This window comes from Osmerus eperlanus, chromosome 5 (assembly GCF_963692335.1).
Source record: "Osmerus eperlanus chromosome 5, fOsmEpe2.1, whole genome shotgun sequence".
In the NCBI taxonomy this organism is placed as follows: Eukaryota; Metazoa; Chordata; class Actinopteri; order Osmeriformes; family Osmeridae; genus Osmerus; species Osmerus eperlanus.
Window position 1 is genome coordinate 11,596,920 of NC_085022.1, and position 23,471 is coordinate 11,620,390.

At 44.4% G+C, this 23,471-nt stretch overlaps 1 protein-coding gene across 3 annotated transcripts in view; it reads left to right on the forward strand.

Annotated features, from left to right (window-relative positions):
• The first annotated feature begins 2,486 nt into the window (after positions 1-2,486).
• The window catches only part of sema4ba (sema domain, immunoglobulin domain (Ig), transmembrane domain (TM) and short cytoplasmic domain, (semaphorin) 4Ba), a 46,164-nt gene continuing 25,179 nt past the window's right edge, over positions 2,487-23,471 (forward strand). Inside the window, exon 1 of one of the 3 annotated variants that reach the window (XM_062461631.1) lies at positions 2,487-2,612. The gene's annotated coding sequence lies outside the window, so the exon portion shown is untranslated. Of the gene's footprint in view, positions 2,613-9,512; positions 9,685-10,037; positions 10,057-23,471 lie in introns of those variants that run through there. The other 2 variants (XM_062461630.1, XM_062461632.1) reach the window with 2 other exon arrangements.

The window sequence follows — 23,471 nt, forward strand, 5'->3', positions numbered from 1 at the left end:
TTATCACTAGTGTGTTTCCGTGCCGGTGTGTTGGGTCTGTTATGTGTTGAGTTAGATTGAAATTGTCGAGGAGATTTAAGAGCTCAATAGTTCTTGGGTCTGCTTTTTTATTTACTTGGATATTTAAGTCTCCGTTTAAAACTACTTTGTCATATCTAGTGACACATAGTGATAATAGTTCAGAGAATTCTTGTATGAATATTGGCGAGTGCTTGGGTGGCCAATATATATAATAACAAAAAGTATTGATTCGGTTTTGAGCTCTATAGCAAGATATTCATATGAAGTGAATTTACCTAGCTCAGTGATTTTGAACAACAGTTTAGAGGAGAAAATAGCTGCGACTCCTCCACCTTTTTTTGATTTCCTAGAAACTTGGTGAAAGCTGTCATCGGGCGGACACGCTTCTATCAAAGTTGCTGTTGCCGTGTCATTGTTTAGCCAAGTTTCTGTTAGACAGATGCAGTCTAAGTTGTTTTCTTTGACCAGATCATTAACTAGAAATGTTTTGTTATTTAGTGATCTAACATTTATAAGGGCCAGTTTCATCTGTGGGGTATTAACAGATAAAACAGGGGTAGATAAATCTGTTGGATGAATATGGATAGTTCTGTGACTTCTAACACTAGTTTCAGGTTTGTAACCATGCATTTTACCATGCCATTTTCTGTTTGTGATGATGACCGGTATGTCTAATGAAATAGCATGGTGGCTGTCCTAGCTTTTCTTTTCCTTGGGAAAGTCTATGTCACTGAGCTGATTGTGAAATACATTTGTAAGATTCACAGACATTTGAATCATTTCTCAAACTGCAGACATTAAGTAAAGTCACTGCTTTGAGACCATTCAGGGACTCCTTTCAAAGCATCTGGTCATATTTCATCGTTGAACTTATCTCTGACACTGGCTGCCATCTCATCAACACTGGAGAGATAGACAACCTTCCATTTGACCCCATTGTGAATACAATGAGACAACTGTGTCTTTCAAACAAAGATGCAACAGTTCGTGGACTTGAATCAGTCTAGTTGAGTCAAGTCACTGGGATGTCTCTTGTAGGTCTGTTGTGTAGATGTGTGTTGAGAGGGCGAGGGGGGTTCTAAGGCTATAACCCGATGGATTTGGTTCAATTTGGAACAGCACAATAACTTGATCACACAGTGACAGTTTGGAGGCTGGTGGCTTGTCTCTTTTTCCAGGCGAGTGAAACAGGGACAGCAGAGAGGGGGAAGCAGTGCTTTTCACACCAAGGTCCCCATTCTCTTTCACTCCAAAATGCCAATTGATTCGGTTCTTTTCAGTTGTCTCCGTGAATCAATATGACACAAGCAAAGAGAGAGAAGTTCAAGGGGTGTCAATACTTCCTGTAATCTCCAGGTAATAATAGCAGGTCGACTGAAGTGTGCTGTCTGCCAGTAACAGCTGTCTCCAGCTGGGGGGAGGAAAGATGGCTATTTTCTACAGTTTACCAAACGTGCCGTGTCAGGAATTCTTCATCTCCCCCCATGGCTTGGTGTGTGTGTGCTTTGGGCCTGCATGTCTGTATGCATCGTGTCACGAAGCTCATGCCATCTTGGACTTAATCTGTCGTGGGAAAAGTTATCATCAGCATGCAGTTTTTGGTGTGTGTGAGTGTGTGTGTAGGGGGGTTAACAGCTGATGACTGGGAAGGGCAGAACCATCGTGGGTCCCAGTCTCCCCAGCCAGACGGTCCAGCCACATCCCCTCTGAGCCTCAGAAACACACACCCAGGACTGTTCACAATGCAGTTTTCTCGCCAGCTTGAGCATATTGACCACAATTCGATGTGACAGGTTGCCTTAAATGCAATCAGCTTAGAGCAGATGTTGACAATCAATACAATTGTTTCAATTCTCCATTGATGGAAAGGAGTCTTCAATAATCTTTCCATAGGGCTGAATAGCAGCATTCATTGCAAGCGCCATGCTCACACTGTGGACTGCAAGACTTTGTGTACTGTAGGAGAAGACATACATCCGCACACCTACAGTACACACAGTCTTGCAATATGGACTGTCTAGATACACAGTTCAAATGTTCATAGTAATTTAGACAGTTATGAGCAAAAACGGCTACAGCAGAATTGTTGCTAATACCATAGCATACAGCTGTACCACAGTGTTGATTATGGGATCGTTTTGGAATGATCAGCCTTTTGTAATTAAGCCAACCGGCAATTAACAATGTCGTGCGGAGAGCCTGCCAGGGGTGGAGACTGGTGAAAGGTGGAGAATAGTCTTGCAGGGACCTCCTCCCCGCAGCCCTCTCCTGCTCCCCCAGCCTTCCACAGGATCAAGCTATGATGTAATGCGCCTTGCTGCTGATAGAGCAACCCCCCTCTCCTGCTTTTGATTTCCACCCCTCCCCTATTCACTAGCTGCTGCTGCCGGTGCTGGTGGTAGTGGCTGTGTCTGTGTCTGCCTCCGCCTGTGCGTGTGTGTGTGTGGCTGTGTGCTGGTTCAGCTGCAGCCCTGAGCACCTCTGGGGATCCCTGCAGAGCTTCTGTTCCTCCTGTCACCAGCCGACCGCGAGAGCTGCTGCTACCGAGCTTCTGCTACCGAGCTTCTGCAAGACCTTGTCTTCTGCTGAAGGTAATTCATCTGGTTCACGACAAAGGAAATGCATTGTTACTAGTGGGGAAGATAAGGTAGGCGATTGGAGCAATACCAGGCTGGTTTGGTGTCCACTAAACTGCTCAGTGAATGGGTCTGGGTGTTGAAAGCTTCTCGACGTGGCAGCGCTGGCTGCTATGGCAATAGATTGAATCCTCCCCGTGGCTTGCTGTGTGTGCATGTAGTAAGGTGTTGGTTTTCATGGTTGAGATGAGACGGACTTTGGTTTTTAGACCTAAATCAGCATGTCTTCTGGTAAAGGTGAGCCCCTTTCTCCATGGCAGATTTCACTGAGGATTACAGTAAGCTGTTTTTCCGCTCAATTATCTCAGCTTCATTTGAAAAGAGCAAGACAAGACAAGATAACTGAATATGTGCCTCAAATCTTGAATTTCCCTCACTTAGTTGGTATTTACTTTGATTGACCTTTGTTTTATCCTTAAACGCAGTCGTTTTATGTTAAATGTATAAAATCTGTGAATTATTTTGATTCTATAGAATTAGGGCGTGTACATGAGAGATAGTCAGCAACAAGATTTCTGTCTTCATTTGGGTCAAGTGATTTCTTCTAAAAGTGGAAGAAGCTCCCTCTCAAAGTGCTTACGTCATCAGTATCACAGAAAAACTATGATTAGAATGTTTTGCACAGTGGTGTCAGTGACTTTCTCATTTTGAAAATTAGCGTAGGAATTATATGTTGACCTGTGTAAGCTATAGTACCATAGTAGCGAAGTTAATATTTAATGTCTTGTCTGCTTTACATGTGGACATATTCATAACTAATTCATCCATCACTTTTTTCCTGTTATATCAGCAGTGTAGAATACCTTTACCCCATTCATACACGTTTTATCACACATTAAATACCTTTAATTGCTTATCATACAGACTCTCATCACTAATGCAGGCACTAGTGCTATCATTTTCCTTATATGGTGGTGAGTTAATTGATCATAATTAATTGTACCCTAAAACTAAACTGAAGGAAAATGTGGAAGCTGGAGTCCTTTGTGTAGAAGACAGCAGGGAGCCAGTGGCTTTGGTTGGTCAGGTGAAATCATGTGGTTCTTTTGGGGGGTCACTTTTATGATTTCCCCATAGGGTTAGAAGAGGTCATATTTACAGTGAAGGTAATTGGTTCCTTGAGACAAAACAGACACCATGCACAATATCCTTGGGCCTATTGCCAGATCCCCGTCTTTTGCCTTGCAAGAGAAAAGACCATAACCTCAATATCTGCAATAGACAGCTCAAATTAAGAGCCAGAGTCCTACTTGTCATTTTAACCTTCATTTTTATTGCCTGACGGGCAAAGTGATGTTAACCGGGAGTGAACCAATTGAGTGCCCATTAAAGTGTTATTTCAGCCAGATAAATATTCGCTCAGATTGCTTTCCCTGGCAGTTTTGACAGAGCAGAATACGCCTGTGGTGGTAATATCCTCGAGCTAATCCAGGCCGATATGAGAGGGACACTATTGAGCTGGGCTCTCTACCGTCATGTTGATTACTCCTGCTCATCCTCGAAGGAGAAGGTTTTCTAAACGAAGATGTTTGCTCATTACACTTGACTTGTTCACTAAATATAGAAGCACGACAGCAGGTGTTTTGAGTAAATCTGCTCTTGGGAAAGTGGCTAACCCATAAATAGACCTCTTATGGAAATATTTTCCAATTAAGAGGCTGAGAAAATGCCTCACATGTTGTAGAATTGTGTACGCTGTTGCTGTCTAGAAGTAAATAGCCTTTCAGTTCTCTTGTTCCCCAACAGAGTCTAATTGATATTTTACAAGCAGATCTTGAATGAAATGAGATTTCCTAACTGCATTAGCTTCTTGGAGAGTGTTGCTAAACATTTGAGTCTGTTCAGAAGAGAAAGTTGGTCAGTCATTATCATGATTCTGAATTTATTAGGGTTGCATCCGAGGGCCCCCAGAGGCCTGGCCTGTATGAGAGACATCCAATGGCTGTGGCACACAGCTGGCTCCCCAGCCCCTCTCTCAAGCCTTCACCTCTCCTGGTTCTTCATCGATTCAGCCAGCAGCCAGCAGCTGTAGAACTAACCCCAGACCCAGCACTAGCAGCCCCAACTCACATTCTAAATGACACCCTTGAAGTTGGGATGGGATGTCTCCATCCCACCTCTCTTCTGTACGCGTTCTTCGAACGTTTAGGAATCATTTGTATGTCTCTAGGATCCTGTGACAACACAGGCTAAGAGGAGAACAGTTTGCTTAGGCAAATTAATTTCCCTCTACGTTAGAAGCGGTATGTCACACGATGCTGTTACATGCCGTCAGCAGGGTTAAAGTAGCGGGACATGAAAGGGAGCTGCTGTTGCCTTTGATATGGACGTGGAGGGCCACCTGAGGAGCAGACGAGAGCTTCCTCCTCCTTCTCTACACCCTCCGAATATTGAGCAGGAACCCTTTAGAGGCCGATGACTTTAGACGTCAACAAACAGTTGTGTTTCTTCACTGCTGCCAGTGGCCTGAAACAGAGGCACTGGAAATACATACACAGACAGAGAGCACACACACACAGAGAGAGAGAGAGAGAGAGAGAGAGAGAGAGAGAGAGAGAGAGAGAGAGAGAGAGAGAGAGAGAGAGAGAGAGAGAGAGAGAGAGAGAGAGAGAGAGAGAGAGAGAGTGAGAGAGAGAGAGAGAACAGGAAAGGGGGAGAGGGGGGAGAGAAAGATAGAGTAGAGTGAAAGAAGAGAGAGAGAAGAGAGAGGGGAGAGAGAGAGAACGTGCTGTGGTGAACACATGACGGATGAATGAGAACGGCAGCGTTGTTAAGACTGGTGACTTACTGGAGTGACATAGCGTTTGGGCGACAGAGGAGAGGGGCATGCAGTAGGCAGTGTAATGAAAGGACACAAGACTGACTCATTCAGATTACCCTAACCATTGGCATGTCCAACTTGCCAGATGGCATTCAGCCCATAAAGTACCTCTCAGAAAGACCACTGTAATTCTACATTATGAGAATGTGGGCATAGAAAGGAGAATGTGACTGGTGAGGAAGTTGTGACACCTGACTGATATCACATGGTAATGTTGACACAATCCAGGGGGATAATAGCCTGGTCCTAACCAGACTCTCGTACATTGCATTTGTACGTAGAGTCTGGGCTCGATCCATTGACAAGCGTTAACTTCCTTGAAGGCGGGTACTCTGTTGAAGTTTAAAACTATTGGATCTACCCAGAGCCACTCTGGATCTGGCATAACCAATCGCTAGCGTTCTAGATAGCTGGAAAATCAAACGAACCCCGTGGGGATCAAAGATTGTTCTTGCTCTGGCTTTAACTTCTGGATATTCGGCAGCGTTGCCACAACGGACCAAAAGGCTTCGCTCGCATCTTTCTCCGCCGCCATTACGTAACTACAACTCAAACTAGCGCACAACATCAACATTGTTCTCAGCCACTCCCTCTGTTCGCTGATTGGACCGGTAAAAAGTTTACCGGAGACATCTGACCAATATACCTCAAGCCCAGACGCAGTACAGAAGCACAATGAAAATTTAGCAGAAGTACGTAGGAGGGCAGAGCCAGGCTAGGGGGTTTCATCCTGAAGAGAAATCCAGAATGGCTCAATGCAATTTCAACAAGCAGTGTAGGAGTGGACTAAGCATCCTGTACATTCCCCTGTCACCTGCCTGTGTGACACAGTCTGTGTTAAGCCACATCGGGAATGACTATTCAGTCAGGCTTCTGGCTTTTGATGAGTCACTTACCTAAAGCAGTGTGACACATTGTCACTCACAAGCACAACTCACAAGTCACTAACCCTTTTGTTGCAACAGAAGCATATTAACCTCAACCATTGGAAGCTGGAAATCTACCCCAATATCTTATTTATCAATTGAGCAATAATTGATTGTACAGTAAGTGGCAGCTGTAGCCAATAAATGTTTTATTTTATTTTTTATTGTCAAAGACAATTGTCTACCTAGTTGCTCTATCTGTCCCACTGCTGAGATGTTGAAAAAGTGAGGTGGAAAACTTGCGTCGAAGCAAACCATCAAGTGACCCAGGAAATCCTAATTATTGAAAGGAGGGAACTATGGTATTTGTATTTGCGGATGTGGGTGACTCATCCATTCTAGTTAGTCCTGCTTTCTAATTGTGAAACTAAGATTTTCTTCCTGATACTGAGTGGCACTGAGTGGGAGGTCAGGTGAAAGAATGCGGTAATGCCTGCAGTTTAATTTTCAGCCTACAGAGGGCATGATCATTGGGCCATTATAACTTCATCGAGGATGTTCTTCGAAATAAATCATGCTCCAGTGCGTACATTTATGATTTAATCAATTTGTTTAAATTCGATGAACAAGATGTCGAGTCTAAGATCTTGTTCAGGGATGCATCCCTATTCGGGGGCAGAATATTACCTTCCCGGATGCCTCCGTGACATAACACTGGTCTGATGATCTATTGCTGCCAAGGAAAAGGTGAGATGGAGAGAGGGAAGCCATGTGACAGGGAGAGGGTTCTCCACAGTTGTCTGTAACACCTTCACGCCGCATCAATCACATCATGATAAAAATATCTGTGTTCTTTCACGTTGCCACATAACACGTGTTAACATTGTGTCATTGAAAGCCAAAGCCAGGAGAGGGGATGTGGTCTGGAATATTAAATGACAGGCCCCGGAGACAGATGTGATGTCACTGAACTGCTACTGTACCTGCTAACCCCCAGTAGTTCAACTGGTAACCTGCTATCTTCCCCATTAGGCCAACGTGGAACAAGCAGCCTTATCGCAAAGGGTTGTATGTGTGTAGTGTCTGTAATCCATCTGTTTGAATGGACTTGTCAGCCTTTCCTTCTGGGTGTGGAATACACTAGAGGATGCTCGAATAAATTAGTGTGGATACTGCACTAAAATGAAAGCATTTGATAGTTCCCTACCAACTTGTCTTGCCAGTTTTCATGTGTCAGGACCTCGTGAGCCAAGGAGTCCTAGAGAATTTACATTTGCCTTTCAAATCTTTTGAAACAGTTGATGAATAACTATTTTTGTTTACCTGTCTGTATTTTGTCAGCAGGCTTTGCTAACTACATTTACATTTAGTCATTTTAGCAGACGCTCTTATCCAGAGCGACTTACAGTAAGTACAGGGACATTCCCCCCGAGGCAAGTAGGGTGAAGTGCCTTGCCCAAGGACACAACGTCATTTGACACGGCCGGGGATCGAACTGGCAACCTTCTGATTACTAGCCCGCTTCCCTAACCGCTCAGCCACCTGACTCCAACTAGAGGCAACCTCGGAGGGTGTTAGGAAACCGGCTCATCAAGGGGTTCCGAGGCAATAAAAAGACCACCAATCACCCCGGTCCACTTCTGTTTGACTAGCCTGATCCACGTATTTAGACTTACACCAGACTTCCTTCTGTTCTGTAGACTGTTTACGTTGGAGCGTCTGCGAGGCTACGACAGGTGCTCCAGCTCAGCAGTCTGACAGGCATGTGTTATCAGAGGTGCGTGCTGCGCTGTGCTGAGGTCTCCTTTCCCAACAAAGCTGACAGGCCAACGTCACAGCCGGCTCCCAGTGACCGTAAACAAGACGTCTGCTAAGTGGCCTTGCCGCTCCGGTAGTAGTCCTCATGTGACCAAGAAGGCATCTCAGCTCTGTACCCTCTCACCGACATGCCCAGAGCTGGCATTCCAACTCCTGACGCTTCCAAACCTGGCATTCCGTCTGCCTCCTTAGCAGTTCCCAAAGTATATAATTAGCATGCTATTTTAGCAACGGGCAGTTCTGACTCTCAACGACTTGCTATTTTACACCTCTGTGTTCATATTGGCTAATGCTTATCCCTGCTTTTAAATTAGTTTTTAATACATTTTTCATTGGTGAAAATGTTCTTATTTCTCCTGCAGCCAGTGCACCTTTAAGTTTAAAAACGGCTATAGAGGATTCAGTTGACAATTAAAATATACACATATATATATATGTTTTTTATATGTTTTCAGATGTACTCAAAATTTCCAGAGGTCACCTCTCAAGAATGGTAAAGTCTACTAATGGCATTGGCAACAGAGGGCCAATCCAAGTTGGGTCTGTTTAGCATGGATAGTCTCTAGTTTCACATGAAGACAGTGGCCCCTTTTCAGTATATGAAATGGTCTCTTAGTTCTGAATGAAATTTCCGTAGAGTCTTGTTAGCGTCACTGTTCGTGTCCCTGAACACTAAACTGAAAGCTCCCTGTGCAGTGTGTATTATTTTAGAACCTACTTCAGGACACAAGACTCTCTTTCTTCATCTTCATCATAGACAATCCACTTCTAAGGTCGTAGTGCCTGCTGCTTGTCAATGAATACCCTAACTTAACTAATTATCCTAGTATTCCCAATTTCCATTGGTAAGTTAGCCATACAATTTACCATAAGACAGTTATGTGCTTCAAATTATACATTTGATATCAGGATTAAACTTTGAAGTTGAAGTTTGGCTATATTGAAAGATGCCACGAGAAAGGTCCAAGTAATGTTTTAGTTATGAAACAAAAATATTTAAATGTGCTAACCAAGTGCACAAAAGCGTTTTTCATTTATAGACATTTCAGAACTAATTTCAAATGCAAAAGTGAAAATAGAAGAGTCTTGATGAAACTCCAAAATGGTCAAATTGTTGTCAACTGGAAATACTAGTCTACTTTGGTTATTCCCCACACACATACTGTATATAGATACAGAAATGAAAACCGAGTCAGGGTGATTGTGTGGGTGTGTATCCTGCCTTCTCGTCTGTCTCCCTCAGCCCCCCTCCCTCTCTCTTTCTCTCTCTCTTGCGCTGACAGACTGTGAGGGGGAGGGGCCTGTGTCCAGAGGGAGGCAGGTCTGTACTACGACAGCGTGTCAGACAGTCAGAGAGAGAGAGAGAGAGGACGCAGACACAGAGCAGGCAACCAGGGCTTTAAACAGTACCTGCTCTACGTTGGATAATCCGCCTGCTCTTCCCCAAGGGAACTTCTTCTGACTCAAGAGGAAGGAAATTGTTGTATTTTTGAAGATAGCTGTGGTCCAGTGCTGAGAGAGAGTGAGTACAATCCCCCCCACACACACACACACCTCTAGATAGGCTGCTCTTGTGCACTCATTTACTGTGCTTTGCCCTGGCTGCGTTAATCATTGATGTGAGTGTCCTGGGCTTCTGGTTACCTAGTGAGATGACGACACTGCTGTCCTATCATTTTGCTGCTGGAGCAGGAAGCCCTATGGGCAGCTCTGGGTGTCTGCTACGGTTTATTGGTACTGCTCTGCTCTGCTCTCTCTTTCTCTTCTCTCTCTCCCTCTCTTTCTCTTTCTCTTCTCTTCTGTCTCTCTCTGTCTTTCTGTCCAGTACACAGGGCAGAGTGTGTGCTGACATGAGACAGCCTCTCTCTCTTCCTCTCCAAGTTTTTATCACAAGGTGATAGCAGGGCAAAAGGGATCGTTAAAGAGACCGTTCTGGTACGACATGTTGTCTTTTTGATCAAGCCTGGTCAGCTTTTTATTTCTTCTGAAAACACCAGCTTTTCACCAGGGTGTATTTAAAATAGGCTGAAGTTGGGTGTCAGTTGAGTCAGTATCTTTAGGAAAGCCACGGTTTTCTTTCTGGATTTGATGGCTTACAGCTCCAGCTCTTTCTAGCCATGCCAGGACTCAGGGCAAGGCAAGCATGGACTGGGGATGGGGCCTCTCTCTGCAGATAGGAGTGAGTGAATGTGGCAGCCAGTGCACACATATCCTCTCCCTGCACGAGAACTTCCAATGAACTCCGAAGGCATGTGGTAAAGTTGGCTTTTTGAAAGGAGGGAAAAGAGCTGAAACAAAATTTACGGCCGAGACTGTGTTGCTGTGGTTATGCCTGGGCTTTCTTGGAGGTTGTGGGTAAGTAGAGAAGGATGGTTGTGGTGGTCTGGCTTGAGATGTCGGGAAGTCAGGGTTTGATGATGTGGGGCTGGCAAAGCAACTGCAGGCCAGAGGCTGCAGGTGTTAGTCTGGGATTCAAACCTCTCTCTGCTGAGCAACAGTGTCCTCCTTTTGGCTGCCGTTGTGTTAGAGGAGGAGTGGTTGAGACATAAATTTCACAGAGAGCAGAATCAGACCAACTGCTATTGTGCTCTGAAGCCGTCCTTTCTGCTAAAGATATGGGTTTCCAAGCACCTGACAGTTGAATTTGGCCTCAGTGTGAGGTTCACTCAGAGACAGGTGGGTTACAACCCAGATAAGCGGTTTAGATGATCATCTGTATCAGATGTCATCCATTTGTATCATGAAACTGTCATCTGCTTGCACAACACTCTATATACTGTGACTGGAACACGATGATTGTGTGGCTCGTGTGGCATGAGGAACTCGGGGCATCTTCCTAAGGCGAGCTCATGTGATCTTGTGGGTGGATCCTGCAGTATAGGAATGGACAGCTGGACAGGAGAGCAGCAGTAGCCTAGTCCTTCTAGCTAAGGACCTGGTTGAATAGACACACAGCACGAGCATATAACAAACACAGAAACTGTTGCAGAATCGGAATAAAGAAGCGCATTCATGCCTTTGACGAACAAAAGGGAGTTATTCTCACTCTGGAAGGGGCGGAATGATGGATTTCTTTTTTTTTTTTTTTTCTTCTTTTTTTTTTACAAAGAGAGCAATTTGTTTTCTAGTCTGGGCCTATTAGGACACTTGTTGATTTTGTCGGACTCTGATTTGCTTGGAGAAAGCTTGTCCAGTACGGATGACCTTGGCCCTGTGTTTTTTTGGGTCTGATCCGCAAAAACAACAGCTGGCAATGGCATTCTGGGTACCAGGGCCGTGACAATGGAACTGCCTGTATGACGCTGTCAGAATGAGTTTGGCTCGTTGGTAGAGGATGGTGCCTGCTATATCAATACAACTCCAGCCACCAGCAAGTCACTTCTAGCATCCCAAAACAGATGGAAATGTCATTATGCAGCATACTGTAGAGTCTTATAGGAGTGTTCAAAGTCCAGAGTAATAGAAAAAAAGTATTTATCCGTGCTTGGTCATCATTGTCCTAAACAGGCCTAAAGTAGGCCTAAATGATATTTACTTCTGTAACACCCAGCTGTCGTTTGGAACTGTGGCAGGCCATGCGTTTGATGTGCTGCTCCTCTCATAAGCAGCTGAAAGGGCCACAAAGCAAGAACAAACAACAGTTCTCCTGTGGCCTGATGGGTTGATGCACCACACTGTTACAGCCCTGGACAACCTGCTACAGATTAGTGATTTCCCAGAGAGAAAAGGCGTAGAAGAGATACATCACAGTGGAGTATCCTTGCCTAGCATAATCCCCTATACCCCAGCCACACTCAGACATATGTTTCCAATCATATCCCAGGATCCGTTTTTTTGTGTGTGTATGTGTTACACTGATTCTTCTTCTTTTATCTTTTTGACAGGTGACTAGTGACTACCTGTGTGCAAACTGAGTTTGTGTTTGAGCCCAGGCTTGTGTTGTGGGATTTAACCACAAAATGAGGTCAACGCAGTAGTAAAACAAGGAATGTAAACAAACTTCAGCTCTCACATTGCACTACCCCTGTAGTATTCCACGTTTTATTAGTAGAACACTGTCTCTAGATAAGATGTCTGTGAACAGATCCCTTCTATCATATGGCACTTCATGCCAGTGACTTTGATGCAGTTGGCTGACTGTCGACGTGGGAAGTCAAGAGGATCGGCCGAAGAATGGCCAGTCTCTTATAACCCGATGGTTCAACTAGGGCCTTCAAGGAGTCCTGTTACTGTAAGTTTACTGATGGGAACTAAAAAAACAATCATTCTGGGAGCACAGCAGCCTCTTGTGTTTTTCCCAGTTCAAGCAGCGATGAGATGCGGGAAGTGACTGTGGACATGGAACTTAGCCAGGTAGCTGGGTTTGCTCGCCTGTCTCCTAGACCCCCTCAGACGGGCCTTTCAACCTTTGGGAGACGCGCATAAAACACTCCGCCTGTGGACTAGGTGTCTAGGGTTGCGTGGATCTTTATTGTTCATGTATGCTCACCTGTGTGGAATCGTTTGGAGAAGACGTGTGGAATGTGTGGACGCTCGCATCAGCAATTGCAAAATTGTCTTTTCAGAGGTCGGCGTCAGTCACCCTCCACTTAACACCTGTTCTTCTGGCATGTCCATGTTACACGCATTACACACTGCTATTTTAAACAGGGCCGGCGGAATGTGGATGTCTGTACCTCTCTCTCTCTCTGTAAATGTGTGTGGTAAAAATGAACACAGCGGTACACGTCAAAACTGCGTCTGTGTGTTTTTGTATGTGTGGCGTTTGCGACACCAGAGTGAGACGAGTAATGTAGTCAGCGTTGGCGGGCTGTTCCTTCCCTTCTGTGGTGATATCATATCTCTCAACATTCCAGGTTGGGTTCTTTAGTCCACCAAAGGCGCTACTGACGCTCCCATACAGACTACTGCTGCCCACTGATCAGAGCATGCTAACTCTCTGTAAACAAACCCCGGTTTATTTGAGTGAACCAAGACACTAGATTCATAGGGTTTCTATGGAACCGGACCCTTTGATTAAAACTGCATAAAGTGTTTATATTACATGGCTGAAATACACTGTACTTTCATAACCTTGACTGACGGTAACAGAGAGTATAGTGTGACGTGTTTAGCTGTCCCGTTCACAGAACTAGGAGTGAGAGATGAGCACAGTGAAGAACAGGCAGGAAGGGATGCTGGGATGTGAGCATGTCACGCATAGCTGGAATGCCCAAACAGAGGAATATGTGAGTGAGTGGATGAGGAGTGTCCTCTCTCCTCATCCACTCTCCTCTCTCCTCTCTCCTCTCTGTCTTCCTCTATGTATTGCTGTCTAATGAATAGAGGACATGTACAGCTCTTTGCTCTCCTCTTCTCCCTCTGCCCTCTACCTGACATCTAGCTGGATGGTTAGGACACACCCCTCCAAATATTTTACCCCTTGCCCAAACCTCCAAAATCCCTTTTTATGGTAATGCTGGCAGGCCATGACTTCAGTTAGTCTTGTATTAGATTAGCACATAACAACTCTTGACACAATTAGGAAAACTTGGCACACAATGTCTCTTACCTCCATAATCTATTTCAGTCTCTGCATGCAAACAGATATTAAACTGTTTCACAGCATGATAACATGATACCTCTTTGCCTAATGCTTTGCAACCGGTATACAGTACATTAAACACTCTAAACAGAGAGAGACAAAGCTGAAGTGGAGCTCTGACGGTCAGACAACGACAGTCTAAAAGCTTCTTGTCGTGAAAGCGTGTAACCCATCGCAGGCATGATTCTGGTGAGAGTCCCGGACAGTACACTCTAGGCTGAATAATTCATCCGAGTGGATCGAAGATGGGATATATTAAGACACAGTGTAAAACATCTTCTCTGTAAAAAACACAAAAAATACAACATCGCTGTGGCTTTCTGCAGTGTGTGGGAGGCAGACCCAGCATCCTCTCATCCCCTCTGGCAGGTGTCCACCAGCACCTGGGCAGACTGGGAGACTGATACAGATATGGTGTTGGGGCAGACATCTGGCAGGCTGAAGCTGCTTAGCATGCAGGTAGCAGCTCACAGGAACTAACACTGTTCACTTTGATGCTCATTTCTCCCCACTGTTGCCGGCGATGGTCGACAGAAGAGAAGGCGTATGGTCTGATTGGTTCAGGTCACTAAGATATCTTCATACTGCCTCTCAATGAGGCTCTGCTTTACCCTGACTAACACTGTTCCAACACTTATTCGGACTTGGAGTATGTAAACGTAACAGTTTACGGGCCTACATTCAGCACATATGAATTTATTCGGTCTTCAAAACTAAAAGAAAACTTTTATTTTACTGAGAAACAGAAGTGTCTAGTATGGAATGTTTATGCTTCTATAACCTGAAATATATTCAGGGGATAATGTTTGTGAAATGTCCTTACATTTCTACAGAAAGACGCTCATTGTCTGAGGTATGTCTTCTTGAAATACATTTCCCTACCTTTAAACAGTTGAGTTTACTTTTGTAGACAAAATGTTAGGATTAGGACAGGCGGATCGGTGCGGCGTCCGCAGTGATGCGGGCTCTGCATCGGTCCGTTGTGGTGAAGAAGGAGCTGAGTCGAAAGGCGAAGCTCTCTATTTACCAGTCGATCTACGTTCCTACCCTCACCTATGGTCACGAACTGTGGGTAGTGACCGAAAGAACGAGATCGCGAATACAAGCGGCCGAAATGAGTTTTCTCCGCAGGGTGTCCGGGCTCTCCCTTAGAGATAGGGTGAGAAGCTCGGTCATCCGGGAGGGGCTCAGAGTAGAACCGCTGCTCCTCCGCGTCGAGAGGGGCCAGTTGAGGTGGCTCGGGCATCTGATAAGGATGCCTCCTGGACGCCTCCCTGGTGAGGTGTTCTGGGCACGTCCCACTGGGAAGAGGCCCCGGGGAAGACCCAGGACACGCTGGAGGGACTATGTCTCTCGGCTGGCCTGGGAACGCCTCGGGGTCCCCCAGGAAGAGCTGGTGGAAGTGGCCGGGGAGAGGAAAGTCTGGGCCTCCCTGCTTAGGTTGCTGCCCCCGCGACCCGACCCCCGGACAAGCGGAAGATGATGGATGGATGGATGGATGTTAGGATTAGGCTGTGAGTTTGACTAATTCTCTTTTTAAACCTGATGCTACTCTAGTACTGACTACTCTCAATATAATCTTCGTGATTGATTTACTTCAATAATATCTCCCAGTGTTTTTCTTTTTTTCCAAAACTCATTGCCACATTTTATTTGACTTTGGTTGAATTGACAAAATAGTTTGTCTTAGTCGTGTCTTATCCCGCTCATTCCTCACTGGCATTGATGCAATCCGAGCAGTCTGTTTGGAGAGATGACGTCGCAGCAGACAAGCCTTGACCTCCAAAGTTGTGAAACCAGGTGAAGCTGTCAAAGGATGTTGTGCTCTGTGGGCTCTAAGATCACTGAGTCTTTCCTGGAACAGATCATTTCACTCACATCTCTCCATGATATCAGCTCCCACCTCTATGCATCCAGGCCGTCTCAGGGCCCAGGCCTCTGTGTGGACGTGTCAGGACTGATTGAATCTAACACGCTCTCCTGTGTGGGCCTTTCACAGCAAACAATGGCTGGAAGAATTTCAAGGAGCCTCTTGAATCAGAATCAGAATTTGCTTTATTCGCCGTATAAGTTCACACAAACAAGGAATTTACTGTGTCAGGAAGGTGCATACGATAAACATATAAGATCTTAAGTAGAAAAAGTAGAAAAAGTACAACAGTCTAAATAATTCTAAAACAATACTATGCAATGTAAGATCTAAAATATAAAATAAGATGTAAAATAAAATAAGAGTGCAATATGACTGTTCATATTGCAGAAGGTCACTCTGTTCTTCATTAACCAACTGGTGCAGATCCAGTGCCGCAAGCCTCCATCAACTACCCAAATTTTGCTTTTTGACACCAAGATCAGGGCTGATATTTACTGCAGTCCAAATGGTGACTTCACACCTACTGCACAGTGAGGATTCACCCACACCCTCTGACCCAGGAGATTTGCCTGTATACCTCTACAGCTGCACTGTCATCTGATATATTGCTAATCCCCATCCTATGCCTGTTTGGTTAACTAGAGCAAGCGTTCAGAGTTTCAAACTATTAGGTCAATGATCAAGGGAACATTTTAATATACAATGTTAAGAGAAAATAAAATACTTGACTAATTGATAACGCACAAGTTAACATAGAGGACATAGTAAACCACAAATCTATTGGGATTGCATGTCTAACAGGATAACCATTTGAGTGATAAGACCCTGCCCTCTGATGGACTTCAAGCCAAGCTGCCCTCAAGGGTCAAACCTGGTTGTCTAGGGTGGTGGATGCATTGATTGGAATTTGCCCTAAATATCTGTGTTGCAAAGGATTCACAACATGGCTCGGATGACTAGGATGCCGACGCCTTGGTAACCTCTGAATCTTTATACTCAGGAATGTGCAGCCCGTCATTGATCTCTACAATCACTACAGGTCACTGAATGTGGAGGGCAAACACCCCGCCCATAGACCTCACATATGGGACGCACCCCTACCCCCATCCAGACCACTCAAAATGTCTGTCTGTTTGCCAGATAAAAACAAGAAGGAGCTGTTAGCTGGGGCCCCATATCATCCCTCCACACATGTTGAGCCAGTAGCCAGGGGCAAGACAGAAGATCCAGAACAGCCACAGGCCTCTACCTCAGAGGGTTGAATCTTTACAGTTGCATTGGTCCTGTAAATGTGCATATCTTACTTAAATGGATTATGTGAACCTGGTTTCTGAAGAATATCCGATGACAATCTTTGTACTGCAACGTACTTTGGGATTTCTTCATGAAAGTGCTTCTGGAAATTCTGTGCATCCAGAAGCCCAAAGAAGATTCTTATCGTACTGAGTCCAGCCAGACTACAAAGGGAGAGCAGTCTGCACCCTCAGGAGTCACTATTCTGAAGCTCTTCTGACATTTTAGCTGTGTGCAAATTCTCTAGAGTAATCAAGTTCTGGTCAGCCACAGACCTGTGCATCTACATTTCCCTTCTTTCTGTTACAAACAAGAGCAAGCACCACAACTGCTGTGTATTGTATTAGGTACCGTGATGCTGTTTCCCCCCCCAGTGTTTTCGTTTGATTTGATTTCAGTTTCCACAGGGTTTCCTTTGTAGATCACATGTGGCTTCACGGCAGAGCTGCACCTCCGTAATCTGCAATCTGAAATGCTATATTATGAGATCTGCGGAGTTTGGTGCAACTGATTGATGGCAGTGCCGGTCTGGCTACTGTGTTTTCGTAGACACCAGAAACAACAGAGCCATGGGGAAAACATGTTCCGAGATGGATGAGGGATTAAATACTTCTGGCAGTAACAGCCTAAGGTTGGTGATAGAGGGATTGAGAAGAGAAAAGGGGGCAGGAGGTGGGGGGGGGTCTCCTCTCCTTCGTCCCCCTTGATCCCATCCAACTGGTGTGTGAGGAAGGTGTGAAAGGGAAGGCGATAGGAGGAGACGACATTCTGATCGCTTTATCAGCCTTACACAGTGATGGATGGGTTCAGCACCCTGCCCAGTAGAGTCTGTGTTTGCCTCTACGATACTGGAATGCGTGCAACTCTTCTCTCTATGGAAAGCAAGTGATAGCAGCCTCGTTGCTTTGTTTACAGCTTTTTTAGGAGTGGCATCCCATCCTAATCCATTTTAAAGGTGAGGTTGGGAACGCATTCTCCAGCCTACTTGTCTTTCAACTAGTTACAGGCTGAGGAATGAAGTGTATGCCCTTCAGATTAGGTGGCTGGACTGCAGGTTGTATTACTATTCCTAAAGGGAGTCTCGTTCCAAACATCTGTAATGTTGTTTTTGCAGGTCAATGTAGTGTTCGTATGTTGTCTATACAAGATCATTGTGTTTTGAAGTCAAACTTGGGATAAAGTTTCACATTCAGTTTGGACTGAACTGTTATACAGCGTATTTCCATAGAGAAAGTTATAACACAAGTTATCAGGCCTCATTTTATCAGGGTCAAAATTCAAACACAATAAACAGAGAAGGAAAGAAGTGGGATAATTTAAAACAATTGAAGCCATGCAGTACAGGAGCAAGTGTTTAAACAGGCCTGACCTACTTATAACAGCCAAGACTTTATCAGCTCTTTACCTGTATCTCAGCGACGGCATAACTACTCATAAAAACTGCTCAGTTAGATCTCTTAAACAGCACTCCGTGGACGTTTTTGCAGAGGCACCTTTCAAGGGTCATTGTACTGCATGCCGACTGCGTACTTTTTAATAGTACATACATTTTCCTTAGGAATGACTGAATCTGTGTCATATTAAGCCTTGATATTCATACAGTATTCACTGGCATTTTGTTGGACACCCTCTAATATAGACTTTACTAATTGAACTGATTGTAAGGTCATAACGGTAGTAAGTATTTAGGCCTGTTGGCAGCATTCTAGACGAGGTTGACTATATGAGGTATTTTTGGTGAATCCAGCCCTCCTGTTAAGGAATATTATATCCCAAATAATGGAAGGATTTTTACTTTTCTAACAGCTGTTAATGGACATCTCAAGAGGTGATGTATAACCCACAGCATGCTTTCATACAGTTGAATTTATATAATCAAATCTAACAAAAGAAAAAATGCAGTCATTTATAATTTTGTATTTACTTGAAAGGGGCAATTATGGGAAGGTTTGATGCAATTGCTTACTGAGGGAAGAGCATATGAATTGTACTAAATGCATGTGAACTTGAATTATTAGCCCATGGAGTAAACTCTCAGGGTAACCTGTTAATAAACTCACAGCATTGTTCTCAAACAATATGGAACACAGGGATGACATATCAAATAGCCCTGGATCTTTATGTTTCGCTGAAACGGAAGTATAGGTGTTGCTTGCCACAATACTAGGTGTGACCAGAAGGAAACACACAGAATAAAAGAACCAGGCCACTTCCAGAGAATCGACAGGCCACTTCTCAAAAGTAGAACAGCTTAGAATACAGTTCTTGAAGAGTGGATATGACAAAAAACTGGATCCTCCCCCTCTAAGATGTCCATAGTTTTGCTCAGTATATCATCATATAAATCCACTTTGTTTTGGAACGTTATGCATGACAACACACAAAGGGTTTTAATCTGGGTTTAGACTCGATCTGATGTGTCATGACAGGGAGATTTGGCCCCAGTGCCAGGAAAAAGAAATCTTGGCTGCAAAAGGGGAGAGGCGAGGAGTGCCAATTTACTCTCTCTTAGTTCACACTCCCTGAAAGATAAACCTCTATGAATGTTATTGGTTTGGTCAGTTTTTTTGTTCCACTTTTATAACAATGCATACATCTAATCAAGCTTTGAGATACAGATTATTTCTGGGAAACTTTGCTTTCCCCTCACAGGTATCTGAGCACAAACACACACCCCAGCCCCTTTACCCCCACCCTCAGCATCTGTGGGATTAATGCACAAGGCTGTCTGTGAAGAGGATCCCCTGCTGGCGTCCTTCCACCCTCCACAGAGCTGATAGCGATAGCAGGCCTGGATACAGATGCAGAACTGCTACTATACATTTCATCAGCAAGCTGCTTGTGCTGGTTCCACATCTGTTATGGAAATTTACGCAGAGGGGAAATGGAATGAAATGGAATACCATTTCAAATATTTTCACTTCTGAGCACTGGGTGATTTAGAAACTCATGCTGGTTTCAAAGACACAGGTGATGAAATATCCTGAAATGAAATAGTCCACTTTCACAGCCATATATTACATGAATCTATCAATGCCCCCTCAGTGGCTGATGGCCTCAAATGTAAAGGTTTTTATCTCATCAGCAGTGCTGATGAAATTAAGAATTACTGACCATGTGTCAAAAATGCCAGTAGTGGAGAGAGCTTGATGAATTTGATCCTCACAAACCTTAAGTTCAAGATGTCGCCTATCGCTGTTCAGTAGTTAATAAGACTTTAATTAGGCAATTAAATGTCTTAGCAATAGCATATGGTCATAATTACCGCTGGATGGTTCACTCAGGGATGAATGACCCATTAATTATTCTAAGCTGGGCCTGGGGATTGGGCCAAACAATGGCACTTTAGTCACCTCATCGCAGAGATTGGCTGCAAAGTTACCTGAGGAGGGGTCTGTATACCCGTTCCAAAAGAAAACAAAAATGCATGTGTCAATGAATCATGCTAGGTAATTATGGAAAGTGCTTTGTTATTGTGAATCACTCTGACCCCGATACTGAGGCTCACTGACATAACTGTTCTCTTGCTCCCTGGTATCTGTAGACGTCGGTGACTGGTACTGAAAGAGCCCTGAAGTGTTGCCTCAGAAGTGTAGTCAGTACTGATCTTCTACACAAGGAGGTTGGTGAGGCTGTGTTCACACAGTACACACTGCTGCCCTCTCCCATTTCCGACCCCCCAGACAGTCAGACACATCGACTACACAACTGTTGATACACACAAGAGAATCCCCTTTAGGGTTTGGTGATGAGGGCACGGGGGGTTGTTGGTCCCAGGCTGAAGACCACATCTGGAAGCAGGTGGTGGAGGCCGCCCAGTGGTGTTACTGCCTGGGTGTACAGGTGTGTTTACGGATGACAGACATGCCAGAGAGGTCTTATTTATCAGTCAACACGTTTCCAGTCAACAGACATGGAGTGGAATTCAAGAAACCTTGACCCCACCCCCCCCCCTTTTCCCTCCCTCTCCACTCGAATGGCAAACCTGATAGTCACACCACCTGTTTTTGTTGCTGTAGAAGTACTGCTTTTTATTGGCCTCGGAACCTCATATCTATTGCTATTCATTGACAGAATTTGCAGTGCAGCAATGTACTGTACGCTGTGTATTAGGCCAGGATATATATTCCAGGAAATTGCTGATGAGTTAGTAGAGTAGTAGAGGGAATTACCCAGTTTGTTCAAATATAAGTCTTATTTCCTCTTGTGCGTCAGACCCCTATGTGAGTTATTTTGACAGTGGGAAGGATACAAGGCTATTCATACATTCTGGAATATCAATTTCTCTAATGTATTAGGCAACATTTGATAGTATTTAAGGCCTAAATCTAATTTGCCTGAAGGCACCACCCTATTTCGAATGAACTCATGTCACTCAACCACTAACATTTAATGGCTCTGTAAAAAAACGACAGTAACACAGTAACACGGCTCCATTGAGCTTCTTCATACGTCTGTGTTGGGTTTTGAATGAATTGTTCTCCTCCAGTGCCTGTTCTCCAGTTTCCCCCAGAGTTTTACAGACACTTAATTTAACAGTGAGGGAGGAAGGATTTATGGTCACCTCCCTTTCCCTCCCACCTCCCTTTCCATCCCTTTCCCTCTGTTACCATTACCAATACATAGTTTGTATCTCATTGTTAGGGTCATTTTTAGAACCATTAAAGGGTTACGTTATGTGTTGTCTTTGAAGTTATAGTAAGGCATTGGGGAGATCACTCTTAGGCAAACTTATAAAGAAGAAAGAACAGTTTGTGAGTAGTGCCTGTAAATCTTGCTGTCGAACACCCTGGTTTCCCCCCTTGCCCCTCCGCGTGCCTCAGCAAACTTCCATGATACATAAAGGAGTCTGCTTTTGCCAGGCTGTCGCACAACTTTACAAAACCTCCCATGCACATTGCTAGAATGGGACCTAGCTTCCAGTCTCTACCAACAGTAGAGACTAATGATGTGACAGCTAATGCGAAAGCCTTCCTCTCCAAAGTCCCTGAATATCACGTGCCACAATTCATGCAAAGCTTAGCAGAAAAATGGGTTTAACTTGGCCAGTTTGGGTTCTGAATGTGGGCAGGGATTTGGCCATAGTCTGGATTTTTTTAATCGTCTATCATCCAGCCTGATCCTGATTAGTATATTCAGTAAGAGGGGCTGATGAAGAAAGTGTTTTGTCCGTCTCTTCATAAACGGAGTGACTAAGTTCAGTTGAGTTCTGGATTTTAATAAGTATTATCAATCTGCAGATTGGGAGAGAAAACCAGACCTCTGACAATAAATGACCACACAACACCAGGCTTAGGTCTCAATCATGTCTCTCTCAGCTCTGAAAGCCGGAGGACCATCTTTTATAGGGCACAGGAATGTAAACATAGATAGTGACAGTCAGGCAGTAATGACGTTACAACAGTCTCAGAGGAAGAGATTCACAGCTCCCAACACATGACCACTCAGACTAGAGAGATCATAGTTGGCGCTCTCCTTGTAGTCATGACCAAGGACTCTTACCCAGTACTTTCTCCTGATCACGAACATCTATTAACCCTGACACATAGACACCATCTACTCTTATTAATAGCAAGCTTACATGAGAACATACTAACTAGTATCCAATGACTAGTTATATTGATTAGTGAATAATGTAAGCTCACCGGAAATCGCAATTTCTTCCACAGGGCCCCTTGTGAGGTTACACACAGGGGCGGGGGGTTTCTGAACCCTAGGGGGTTTCTGACATTGATACAGTTCTATCACCTCTTATTGTGCTCTACCACAGTCATAGCATAACAAAGATCCTTGTAAGGCACCCTTTTATTGTGGTACTGTATGGATGGTGACAGGTAGCTCTCTCAGAAAGGAGATACTCCACATCACCCTGTTTGCACTCTGTTATTCCTAAACACATGCACTATGATTTAAATGGCTGTGCAGTTGTCTCCCTGTGAAGTAACCACGTTTGTTTCATTCATGGATTTCCTGGTCCTTGTGTAGCCTATAGTCCTCTCGGCCACACCCCTTTCCCAGGATGCTTAGTGTCCCCACTAGCATCAGGAGCACTGATTTGACTGGACCCCAGAAAGAAGTCAAAAATAGTTCTACGAGCATTTGGCATTGACTTATCCAGCGTAACTGACCCTGCCTTGGATGTATTTAAGGTCCTCCCCCTGGGGCGACAGTCATTGAAACCACCCCATTAAGCTGAGCAGATGCAGTGGGGATGTGTGTATCCAGTTCAATTCTGTCACTACGTATAGAGGCCTGCCCCTTTGCATATGCAACACGTAACACCTTTATACAGTAAGTCTCTTGGTTTTGTTGTGGTAAATTGTTCTAATGTCTCATTGTTTAAGATGTGGGAAGAACGGTTAGTTTGTGTCTAACTTTGGTCTTGGCAAGCACAAAGAAGATTTATTATTATAGATCCATATTGATTTGAGACTTGGTGAAGCTGTGTGCAAACATCTTTAATCACGCATATTTCTCCCATGGGTTTTAGATCCTTTCATTTACCCCACCACAAACCTCAGTTGTTCTAATTTCCCTTAATAGGTTTTTCAGTGGGTTA